The 12,228-nt window shown below is 46.9% G+C and overlaps 1 protein-coding gene across 1 annotated transcript in view; it reads left to right on the forward strand.

The window, feature by feature from the left end:
* LYSMD1 (LysM domain containing 1) overlaps nt 1–10,432 on the forward strand; it is a 73,163-nt gene extending 62,731 nt beyond the window's left edge. Inside the window, exons 4-5 of the transcript XR_011023976.1 lie at nt 7,603–7,674; nt 10,414–10,432. The gene's annotated coding sequence lies outside the window, so the exon portion shown is untranslated. The remainder of the gene's footprint in view (nt 1–7,602; nt 7,675–10,413) is intronic.
* The last annotated feature ends 1,796 nt before the right edge of the window (nt 10,433–12,228 follow it).

Consider the following 12,228-nt stretch of genomic DNA (forward strand, 5'->3'; position numbering starts at 1 on the left):
CATATACTGGGGACCTATACCCCTGGCTATATATACTGGGGACATATACACCTGGCTACATATACTGGGGACAAATGCCTCTGGCTACATATACTGGGACATATACCCCTGCCTACATATACTGGGGACATATACCTCAGGCTACATATACTGGGGACATATACACCTGACTACATATACCATAGCTCCCAACTGTCCCTTTTTTGGAGGGACAGTCTCTCTTTCACCCTCATTTGTCCATCTTTCTATGTAAATACATATATTTCTATACTAAAAATGTGTTTGATTGACTCTAAACTTTATTCCCATCCTTTAAATTGATAGAATACTAATTTTAAAATGTTAATATGAAGGAAAATGAGCCAGGATAGAAAGGACCAGTGTGGTTTGATTTATAAAACAACATTTTTCTTATGAAATCTTTATGGTATGCGGGACTAGAGGCGTGGTGAGGGTGTGGCAGGGGCGTGGCTTAAGTGTCCCTTTATCTCATCTCAAAAAGTTGGGAGGTATGATAATGCACTCTTTCCATCCATAATAGTATTTATTCCATTATACATATGTGATGTGTCACGGAGATCTGAGCATTTGGCGTGATGTGTCACGCCATCAAAAAGGTTGGAACCACTGTCCTAGGAGATATCTTAGGAGAAAAGGTCAATTACATATGGGCCTGTGTTTGTGTGTGCGTGTGTGTGTGCGCACGCGTGAAGAGGATGAAGGGGGGCACGAAAATCAGGTTTTTCTCAGGATGCCGTGAAACCTAAGGCCGGCCCTGGCGGGTAGTACTAACACATATAGGTTGTTTTTGTAAACTATCCATCAATCTCTCGTACGAGGAATACTTTTTGCCACTAGATGGTGCTATAGTCCTTTGAACCCTAAAACATTTCTACTCAGAATACCAGACCCAGTGAATGCCTCTATATGAATATATTTATGTGCTGCCTAGACCCAGCTCTCAGCCCAATAATATAATATGTTTATGTACATCTGTATGTATGGGCACAAATGTGTTTATATTTTTATATGGTAACCCCCCTGGTCCTCTTCTATCCCTGGCTCTAGTTTTGCTCCCCCCCCCCCCCAACACTCCACCTAAAGCGGCATCATCAATTTTCGCGAGGGGCTCATACTTAGGCTTTATAGGCATCTGCTCTCTCCTTTCTGTACAGCGGTTGACTATATGCCCCCCCCCCCCCCTATCCATCTCTCACTATACATTTTTATGAAATACTTATTATTATGCCTGTGCTGCCTAAGTGCTTTGTCATAGCTGGTGGGGCAGTCAGCTGACACGTTCCCCATAGTCTCTTATGGAACCCCTTTTTTTGTGATCTCCATCCGTATCAGGTGTTCCCTGATACAGACCCCTTACGGGTCAACATACATGAGCACTATGGTCACTAGACCATTAATTGACTACATGTACCTTACCATTACTGGTGCCTCCCTTCTCAGGAGAGGTTGCCAACTCTGCCTTTGCTTTTCTTTCTCTTCCTTCTCCCCCTTTACTTTTCTCTGGGTCCTTCATCTCACAGTCTGGACAGTCCTAGCTTTCATTTTCTTTTTTCTTTTTTTTCCTCCATGATGGCTATTACACTTAAAATACTATCTCACAATGTCCAGGGCTTTGTCTCTCCTCATAAACAGTCGAAAGCTTTAAATTATTATAATTCTTGTCATGCTGACGTGGTTTGCCTGCAAGAAACGAGGCTGGCTAAATCCTCCTGCCCAAAATACCTGAGCCGACATTTCCCAACAGCGTATTTCGCCTGTGCACGAACCAGAGTCCGAGGGGTCATAATAGCTTTTAAGAGACAAACTCCCTTCATTTGTACTAAACAAATGGCAGATCCCACTGGCATCATCCTCTCACCACTCATCCTCATTGGTTCCCTCTACGATCTAGACATCACAATAGCCTCCTACTATGCCCCAAATGCCCATCAATTCAATTTTTGCTCACATTTCCTACAAGTCCTCACACAACATGGGGTTGGACAGCTTATTGTCACCGGGGACAGGAACGCAACATTTAACCCTAAATTGGATAGGCAGAGGAACACTACCTCTGCTTCCCCCACTGAAGCCTCTGATATTCAGGACACCAAAATTAAACAACTCCTAGATAAGTTCGGCTTTATTGATGTATGGAGGAAACTTCATTCTACATCTAAAGACTTCACTTTTTATTCGCATGCCCACGATAGCTTCAGCCGAATCGATCATATTTTTGTCCAACAATATTGCCTATACCTAGTCCCTGCAGCACGAATACACAATACTCCTTGGTCTGACCACTCCCCTGTCTCCATTTGTTGCTCAATCTGACTCCCCCTTCGTAGTGAATTCCTCTGGCGTATTAATGACTTTATGCTGACTAAAGAAGAACTCCTACATCGCCTCAAAGATAGACTCAAAGAATACTTTGATGAGAACACAGGCTCTGTGTCCTCTTCCCTCACTTTATGGGAAGCTCACAAAGCGACAATAAAAGGGTTCCTGATTAGCATGGCATCTGAGCTTAAACGTCAGAGGAATCAGAAAATTGAGGAACTTTCCTCCAGACTAGAAAGGGCTGAGCAGAAATGGAAGCAGGCCCCTACCCACATTAACAGATTAATTAGGGAACTGGTCCGATCAGAGCTTGATCTTTTACTCACTGATAAAGTGGAGCGGCAACCACGATGGCGGAGACAGATGTTCTATTATAATGCCAATAAACCTCTTACTTTGTTGGCACGGAGTCTAAAAAACCGCCCTCTCTATCCTAATATTCTTAAAGTATGTGATCCTTCAGGCCAAGCCACTGCTAACCCCCGCAAGATAGTGGACATTTTCGCTAAATTTCTCTCTAACTTATACTCCAACACATCTGAAGCCACAGACAGTGACATCAACGCCTTTTTAGATCTAGTCTCCCTTCCCAGACTCACTCCAGAAACTGCTACCCTTCTCGGAGCCCCCATCACATCTATCGAGGTCCAAGCAGCTATCAAAACCCTTAAAATTAACAAGACCCCTGGCCCAGATGGCTTTTCGGCCCAATACTATAAGAAGACAGTAGACCTAATTGCCCCAACACTCGCTAACTGCTTTAACGAAATCAGGGAAGGAAAGCTCCCCCCACGTAACATGCTTAAGACACAAATTTCCATGATTCCCAAGGAAGAGCAAGAATATCACGCAGCCCATCAGTTTCGCCCAATTTCCTTAATCAACATTGATTTTAAGTTATTAGGTAAAATTTTGGCTCTCTGGTTAAATAAATGGTTTCGTTCCCTCATCCATAGGGACCAGGTGGGGTTTGTTCCAGGGCGACAAGCGGAAGATAGCACCAGACGAGCAGTGCTTTCAACTCATTACTTGCAGCATCATAAAATTCCCGGAGTGGCCTTATCACTAGACATTTTAAAAGCCTTTGATACCCTCTCCTGGACATACCTTAAACATACCCTTCTCAAATGGGGCTTTGATGCAAACTTCCTAAACTGGATTGAGGGAATCTATTCACACCCATCAGCGGTCGTGAGACACCTAGGTCATAGCTCAGAAAGCTTCTCGATAGGGAGAGGGAGCGGGTATTCACCATAAGCTATTACTTTTTGCTGATGACACCCTACTCTTTCTCACCCAACCTCATGTTTCCATTCCTAACGCTTTAGCAGCCTTTGACAAGTTTGCAAAGATATCAGGCTTAAGAATGAATACAGCTAAATCTAAGGCCATGAACATTTCCCTAGATCCACAATGCTACACAGCCCTTAAAGAGCATAGCCCCTTCCAATGGGTACAAGCATTCCCTTATCTGGGTGTGACATTGACTCAGTGGCGTTTCTAGGGTCCTTGGAGATCGATTCGGGGGCACCTGTGGGCACCAGACGGGGAGGTATATGCGCCGCTGCAAAAAAAATGGGCGTGGCCATGAGGTGAGTGGGCGTGGCCATGGGTGGGGCCAAATGTACATGAACTTAGCAGCGGTGTAAGCTACAGATAACGGGCTTGCCCATCGAAATATTGGATGGAGCCCCCTGTCCTTTATTTGGATAATTTACAATCAGTATAGGCATAGATCAAAGATGTATACGCACATACAATTTTGATTGGTCAATCACTGACCCCCAATTTTACCACCCCCGTGCAGTAAGTGAGCCAACAGGCAATTAATTTTATGAACAGAGCTAAAATTGGCTAATCAAAATTATATGTGTGTACCAGGCTTTACAGCTAATACTGTACATACTGAAAGTAGCAGGGATCAGCATACAATATAGCTGGTTTACAATCAGTAAAGGCACAGAGTAACACCTTACACTGTACACACTGGAGGTAAATCCGCACACAGTGCAGGCACTAGAGAACAGCGTATACTGTACATACTGTAGGCAGCAGAATTCAGCACACTGCAGCTAGCGTGCCAAAAATATGAGGATCATGTTGTGTGGCGTGCTTATCGTGCCGCACCGAAAAATGGGTGGGCCATGGACCAGAATATAGGTGTGGTAACGGCCGGGTGGAGACAAATTTACATGAACCTAGCAATGGTGGGACATTAGATTATGACAGTGGTGGCGAACCTTTTGGAGGCCGAGTGCCCAAACTGCAATCCAAAAGTCACTTATCTATCGCAAAGTGGCAACCGCAATTTAAACTAAATACTGTACAAACGTTTTAACTCATACATGAACATTATGGAAAATCCAAGTTGAAAATAAACTGTGAAGATAAACAATTTCATCCATCCTACTCCTGAAAAATGTATTTATTTTTTTAGAACCTCCCAGTTTTATTTTCTGTTTTAAAAAGCTAAAAAAGTAGGTTTAATGCTATTGTCTCATATGATAAGGATTCAGCTTTTCCCATAGTCTCGCATTTAGCAATCATGTGACCCTCAACAAGACAAATTCAGCAATCATGAGGCCCCCAACAAGACAAATTCAGCAATCATGAGGCCTCCAACAAATCATGAGGCCCCCAACAAGAAACATTCAGCAATCATGAGGCCCCCCAACAAATCATGAGGCCCCCAACAAGACAAATTCAGCAATCATGAGGCCCCCAACAAATCATGAGGCCCCCAACAAGACAAATTCAGCAATCTTGAGGCCCCCAACAAATCATAAGGTTCCCAACAAGACAAATTCAGCAGTCATGAGGCACATAAATAGACAGCATTTCACATAAATAGGCAGAATGCCCCCTTAATATGGTAGCCCCCCAAGTTAGGTAGTGAGTGACAGGGACCCCCAGGTTAGCTAGTGAGTGACAGGCGCCTCCAGTTAGGTAGTGAGTGACAGGGACCCCGATAGTGAGTGACAGGGAGCCCCTTTAGGTAGTGAGTGAGTGCCAGGGAGCCCCTTTAGGCAGTGAGTGAGTGCCAGGGAGCCCCTTTAAGCAGTGAGTGAGTGCCAGGGAGCCCCTTTAGGCAGTGAGTGAGTGCCAGGGACTCAGGAGCCCCTTCAGGCAGTGAGTGAGTGACAGGGAGGCCCTTTAGGTAGTGAGTGAGTGCCAGGGAGCCCCTTCAGGCAGTGAGTGAGTGCCAGGGAGCCCCTTCAGGCAGTGAGTGAGTGCCAGGGAGCCCCTTCAGGCAGTGAGTGAGTGACAGGGAGGCCCTTTAGGTAGTGAGTGAGTGCCAGGGAGCCCCTTCAGGCAGTGAGTGAGTGACAGGGAGCCCTTTAGGCAGTGAGTGAGTGCCAGGGAGCCCCTTCAGGCAGTGAGTGAGTGACAGGGAGCCCCTTTAGGTATTGAGTGAGTGCCAGGGAGCCCCTTCAGGCAGTGAGTGAGTGCCAGGGAGCCCCTTTAGGGAGTGAGTGAGTGCCAGGGAGCCCCTTTAGGGAGTGAGTGAGTGCCAGGGAGCCCCTTTAGGGAGTGAGTGAGTGAGTGCCAGGGAGCCCCTTTAGGGAGTGAGTGAGTGAGTGCCAGGGGGAGCCCCTTTAGGGAGTGAGTGAGTGCCAGGGAGCCCCTTTAGGGAGTGAGTGCCAGGGAGCCCCTTTAGGGAGTGAGTGAGTGCCAGGGAGCCCCTTTAGGGAGTGAGTGAGTGCATGGAGGCCCTTTAGGGAGTGAGTGAGCGCCAGGGAGCCCCTTTAGGGAGTGAGTGAGTGCCAGGGCTCCCTTTAGGGAGTGAGTGAGTGCCAGGGAGCCCCTTTAGGGAGTGAGTGAGTGCCAGGGAGCCCCTTTAGGGAGTGAGTGAGTGCCAGGGAGCCCCTTTAGGGAGTGCCAGGGGGAGCCCCTTTAGGGAGTGAGTGCCAGGGAGCCCCTTTAGGGAGTGAGTGAGTGCCAGGGAGCCCCTTTAGGGAGTGAATGAGTGCCAGGGAGCCCCTTTAGGGAGTGAGTGAGTGCCAGGGAGCCCCTTTAGGGAGTGAGTGAGTGCCAAGGAGCCCCTTTAGGGAGTGAGTGAGTGCCAGGGAGCCCCTTTAGGGAGTGAGTGAGTGCCAGGGGGAGCCCCTTTAGGGAGTGAGTGAGTGCCAGGGAGCCCCTTTAGGGAGTGAGTGAGTGCCAGGGAGGCCCTTTAGGGAGTGAGTGAGTGCCAGGGAGCCCCTTTAGGGAGTGAGTGCCAGGGGGAGCCCCTTTAGGGAGTGAGTGCTAGGGAGCCCCTTTAGAGAGTGAGTGAGTGCCAGGGGGAGCCCCTTTAGGAAATAAGTGAGTGCCAGGGAGCCCCTTTATGGAGTGAGTGAGTGCCAGGGAGGCCCCGCCGCCGCCGCTCCCCCCACCCCTCTTACCTTGTAGCAGACCTCAGGATCAGCGGCGACCCGACCAGTAAGAGCGGGCGCTGGACGCACCCGCTCGATATGCGGAAGTGATGTCACTTCCGCATATCAGTGCGGGCGCTGGGTCCTAGCGCCCGCACGATTGGTCGCCGGCTCGCCGCCTGATCCTGAGGTCTGAGTGACGCGGCGGCGGCAGCTGGAGGGAGCCGCTGCTAGAGGGGGCGGCCGGGCGGAGATCCGTGGCACCCCAGGACAGATTGGGGGCACGTGCCCCCCCAAAATAGGGCTAGCGACGCCCCTGCATTGACTCCATCGTATGCCTCCTTTTTCTCAGCGAACTATCCCCCCCTTTTGAAGTCATTAACAGGTTTATCAAATAAGTGGTCTACATTTCCCATATCCTGGCTAGGCAAAATCAACTCAATTAAGATGAAGTACCTTCCCAAGCTACTTTACCTTTTCTGGACCTTGCCAATTATAGTTCCTAACCATTACTTACGCATTTTCCAGAATAAAATAATGTTTTCTATATGGGGTCAGAAAGGCCCGAGGGTCAAAAGATCTACAATGTATGCTCATAAATGGGACGGTGGATTGGGGGTTCCACAGATTTCTTCCTATTACCAAGCAGCCTCTATCTGCCAGTTAACACTTCTTTTTCAATTCCAGGATACACCCCTATGGGTCTTCCTTGAAATTCTTGACTGAGCCCCCCCTTCTTCCCAGCATGCTCCTCTGGCTTCCACATAAAATGCGACCCTCTACTCTCAGTCCTCCTCTGCTACACAATTTGAGGATTTGGGACACGATTCAATATAGTGCCAAATTCTACAATCTACCCATTTGTCCCTTTTACCATTGACTCACAATCCTCTTTTTCCTCCCGGCCTAGACAACCCGAAAGCATTCTCTTGGTGGACAGATCACGGCCTGACACAGGTGACCCATCTTCTTACGCATAGAGGTATTTACCATATTTTTCGCCGTATAAGACGCTCTGGAATATAAGACGCACCCAGGTTTAGAGGGCAAAAACCAGGGGAAAAAAATATTCTAAACCTGGAGCATCCATATTCCAGGAGCGTCTTGCAGATGTTCTCTACTAATGATTGTGTCCCCCATGTGCTCTATTCGGCCCCCCATGTACTCCCTTCTGTCACCAGTGCATTCCCTTCTGTCACCAGTGTGTCCTCTTCTGTCTTCAGAGTGTCCCCTTCTGTCCACCATATGTCCCCAGTGTATCCCCTTATATTCCCATGTGTATCTTCTGATCCCATTGTGTCTGTCCCCAGTGTCTCCCACTACCCTGTGTATGCTGCGCTTGCCCCCGCATGTTCCCCTGCCTCCTCCATGTATGCTGTGCTGCCCCCAGTATGTTGCTCTGCCTCCTCCATGAATGCTGCACTGCCCCCAGTATGTTGCTCTGCCCCCTCCATGTATGCTGCCCCTGCCCCAGTATGTTGCTCTGCCCCCTACACGTATGCTGCCCCCGCATGTTCCTGCTGCCCCTCGTGTCTTTCGCTCCCGAGTACAGTATGTTGCGCTGCCTCCCCCCCTGTGTTTATGCTGCACTGCCTCTTCATACCTGTATGATCCTCTGCACCCCCCCCCCCCCCCCCCGTATACGGATGAATAAGTGGCAGTAAGTGGCTAACCTCCTTCAAAGTTCCCGCAGTGACAGCAGACTTTCATATCCCACACGGCTCCCCGTAGTGAAAGCTTCTGCTAATGACACGAACAGCAGAAGCCTTCACTACGGGGAGCCGCACGGGACATGAAAGTCTGCTGTCACTGCAGGAACTTTGAAGGAGGTTAGCCACTTACTGCCACTTATTCATCGGTATACAGGGGGGCAGAGAAACATACAGGTATGCAGAGGCAGTGCAGCATATACACGGGGGGCAGCACAACATACCGTACTCGAGAGCAAGAGACACGGGGAGGGGCAGCAGGAACATGCGAGCATGCCGGGGCAGCAGGGGCAGAGCAACATACTGGGGCCAGAGCAACATAACAGGGCCAATGCAGGGAATCCTATCGGCGGTCCTTCGTTAGTCGGGGATTCCCTGTATTCATCGTATAAGACGCAGGGACTTTTTCTCACCATTTTTGGGGAGAAAAAGTGCGTCTTATATGATGGAAAATACGGTACACGTGGCCTGACCTCCAAGAGAAGTTCCAAGCTCCTCAGAGAGAATTTTTTAGATATCTCCAGATTAAGCACTGGATCACGTCACTTACTCAGAATAAAAATATATCACAAAATCTTACTCCATATGAGAACATTTGTCTTTGCCGTCCCAATACTCGAGGCCTAATTTTCACAATCTACTCCTTTGTTACTTGTCCTGAACGACCAGTACAGCATACCTATGTCACTAGTTGCGAGGCTGACTTGTCAAATCACAGGGATAGGGAACACTGGATTAATATATGGGGATGTTTCCAGTTGCTCCACTAACCTCCATACAGTGGAAGCAGCCTACAAAATCATGACCAGATGGTACTTGGTCTCCACTAGAATAGCTAAGATCTTTTCTTCAGCTAACCCTTTTTGCTTCAGGGGTTGTAGAGTGCCTGGTAATATGTTACACACCTGGTGGTATTGTCCACGACTTATCAGATTTGGGGGCCAGGTGTACAAACTTTAGCGGCCCTTTTCCGCAAGTCTATTCCTAAAAACCCTTGGCAGGCGCTTCTGCATCAGAAAATAGACTCACTAACTAATCTGCAGAATAAACTAGCTTCCTTTATCTCGTCAGCTACCATGACTATTGCCAGAAATTGGAAGAAACCTGTCGTCAATTTTAATGAGGTTAAAACTAGACTGGATTCCTATATGATCAATGAGAAACTAACCAGTATTCTAAAAGATCACCATAAAAAGTTTGAGAGAACCTGTGAACCCTGAATACAATTACAACACCCTACCATGGAGGACACATTGGTGACCAGGCTGTGAGATGGACCCCCCTAGGCCTTTGCTACCACTCTCTCTCTTCAACTATCTCATTTTCTTTCTCTCTTTCCCCTCCACTTTACCCATAAGCTTTGTCTTGAGCAAGGTTTAGCCCACTGCATAGGGCAAACCTCCACCGGTACGGTACCGGTTTCCTCCTATATCTATCGGTATCTCTTCCCCTACTGACCTTTGACCATAGCACAAATTCCAGATAGCTGGTTATTAAAATTGGAGAGAAAAAAAGCACTGGCACCAAAAAATGCAGCAGGGAGGATTAAACCACAAATGGTCTTACCTGCAGTGTGCTCCAGATACAGTCAATTGCAGAGCTGGTTATTAACCTTCAGATTACATAAACTTTATTAGCTGTGCATCTTTTTTTCCCTTTCTGTCCACTCCTCTCGCTCTCAGTTCTGACTTGGCTTTCTTCTGTTATACATGGTAACATGAGTTGCTCCACGGTTTAAGACCACTATTGTTTATATCAGTTACATTGACTGTTTTGGTTTATTTTTTATGTGATATTGTTACCGGGCAAAACTCTTGCCAACATGCCATGTTCCTGTTGATAATCCTGTTTACCTTGTTAAAAGAAAATAATAAAAACCTTTTGAAAATCAAAGAGGCGCTTAGCCTTGAAACATTGCTTGGGCTTGCTGTAATGCTTCTATGATAATAAAAGAGCAGAAAATTACTATGGATGGTGCCGGCATCATATTTATCACCAGTTTCTCTTTGCAGCACCTCACAAGCTCCATCAGGTTGCATGAGAGGCGTCGATGCACAGCCATTTTAAGATCTCTCCAGAGATGTTCAATCAAATTCAAGTCTGGCTAGCCACTCAAGAGCATTCAGAATTGTCCTGAAGCCACTCCTTTAATATTTTGGTTGGATGCTTAGGGTCGTAGTCCTGCTGAAAGATGAACCGTCACCCCAGTCTGAGTTTAAGAGGGCTCTGGAGAAGGTTTTCATCCAGGATGTCTTTGTACATTGCTGCAGTCATCTTTCTCTTTATCCTGAATAGTCTCCTAGTTCCTGCCACTGAAATCCCCACAGCATGATTCGGCCACCAACATCATGCATAATGGAATGGTATTGGCCTGGTGATGAGCAGTACCTGTTTTCCTCCAAACATGATGCCTGGCATTTGCAAAGAGTTCAATCTTTGTCTCAACAGACCAGAGAATTTTTCATTCTAATGCTCTGAGTGTCCTTCGGGTGCCTTTTGGCAAACTCCAGGCACGCTGTCATGTGCTTTTTCCTAAGGAGTGGCTTCCGATGACCACTCTACCATACACGCCTGATTGGTGGATTTCTGGAAGGTTCTCTCTCCACAGAGGAACTCTCTGTCACCTTTCTAACTAAGGCCCTTCTCCCTGATCGCTGGGTTTAGATGACTGGCCAGCTTTAGGAAGAGTCCTGGTGGTTTTGTACTTCTTCCATTTATGGATGATGGAGGCCACTGTGCTCATTGGGACCTTTAAAGCAGCAGAAATTGTTATGTAACCTTCCACGGATTTGTTCCTCAAAAGGCAATCCTGTTTTGGAGGTCTATAGACAATTCCTTTGACTTCATGCTTAGTTTGTGCTCTGACATGAACTATCAACTGTGGGATCTTATATAGACAAACATGTGCCTTTTCAAATCATGTCCAATTTACCACAGGTGTACTCCAGTTAAGCTGAAGAAACATCTTAAGGATTATCAGGGAAAACAGGATGCAACTGAGCTAAATTTTGAGCTTTATGGCAAAGGCTATGAATAGATATGTACCTGTGCTTCCTCAATGTTCTATTTTTAATAAATTTGCAACAATATCAACCAAACTTTTTTCACATTATCATTATGGGGTGTTGAGCGTAGAATGCTGAGGAAAAAAATGAATTTAATCCATTTTAGAATAAGACTAACAAGATGTGGAAAAAGTGATGTGCTCTGAATACTCACGATGCACTGTAAAATACCAAAACTTTTGGCAGATATTTGACATTCTGCATTTAGGGGTGTACTCACTTTTGTTGCCAGCAGTTGATACATGAATGGTTGTGTGTGGAGTTATTTTAAAGGAATAGCAAATTTGCACTGTTATACAAGCTGTACACAGACAACTTTTCATTGTATCAAAGTGTCATATCTTCACTGTTGTCCCATGAAAAGATATGATAAAATATGTATAACCACTTTACCCCCCGCGGTACGAATTTCTCCGTCCCTTTTTCCCCCCTCTAAAAAACCAAGGGACGGAAAAATCCGTACCTCCCGCGCTACCGCCGCTGTCCGCGCTCCCGCCGCTCGTGCGTGCGCTCCCGCCGCTCGCTTGGAGATCAATGAACGGGAAAATCCATTCCCGTTCGTTGATCTAAGCCCCCGCAATGATCTGCTGTTTCTATTAGAAACAGCGCGATCATTGTGATTTTTCCAGCCTCGTACTGCTTCCTGTAAGCGTCCTTCTGGACGCTTACAGGTCGCATGACAACAAACTCACTGTGGCCATCTTGTGGCTAAGTAGTAAAACTACACTCTAAAGCATTTTACATATACAAATACATTAGTTT

The sequence above is a fragment of the Hyperolius riggenbachi genome, chromosome 9 (genome assembly GCF_040937935.1).
Source record: "Hyperolius riggenbachi isolate aHypRig1 chromosome 9, aHypRig1.pri, whole genome shotgun sequence".
Taxonomy (NCBI): Eukaryota; Metazoa; Chordata; class Amphibia; order Anura; family Hyperoliidae; genus Hyperolius; species Hyperolius riggenbachi.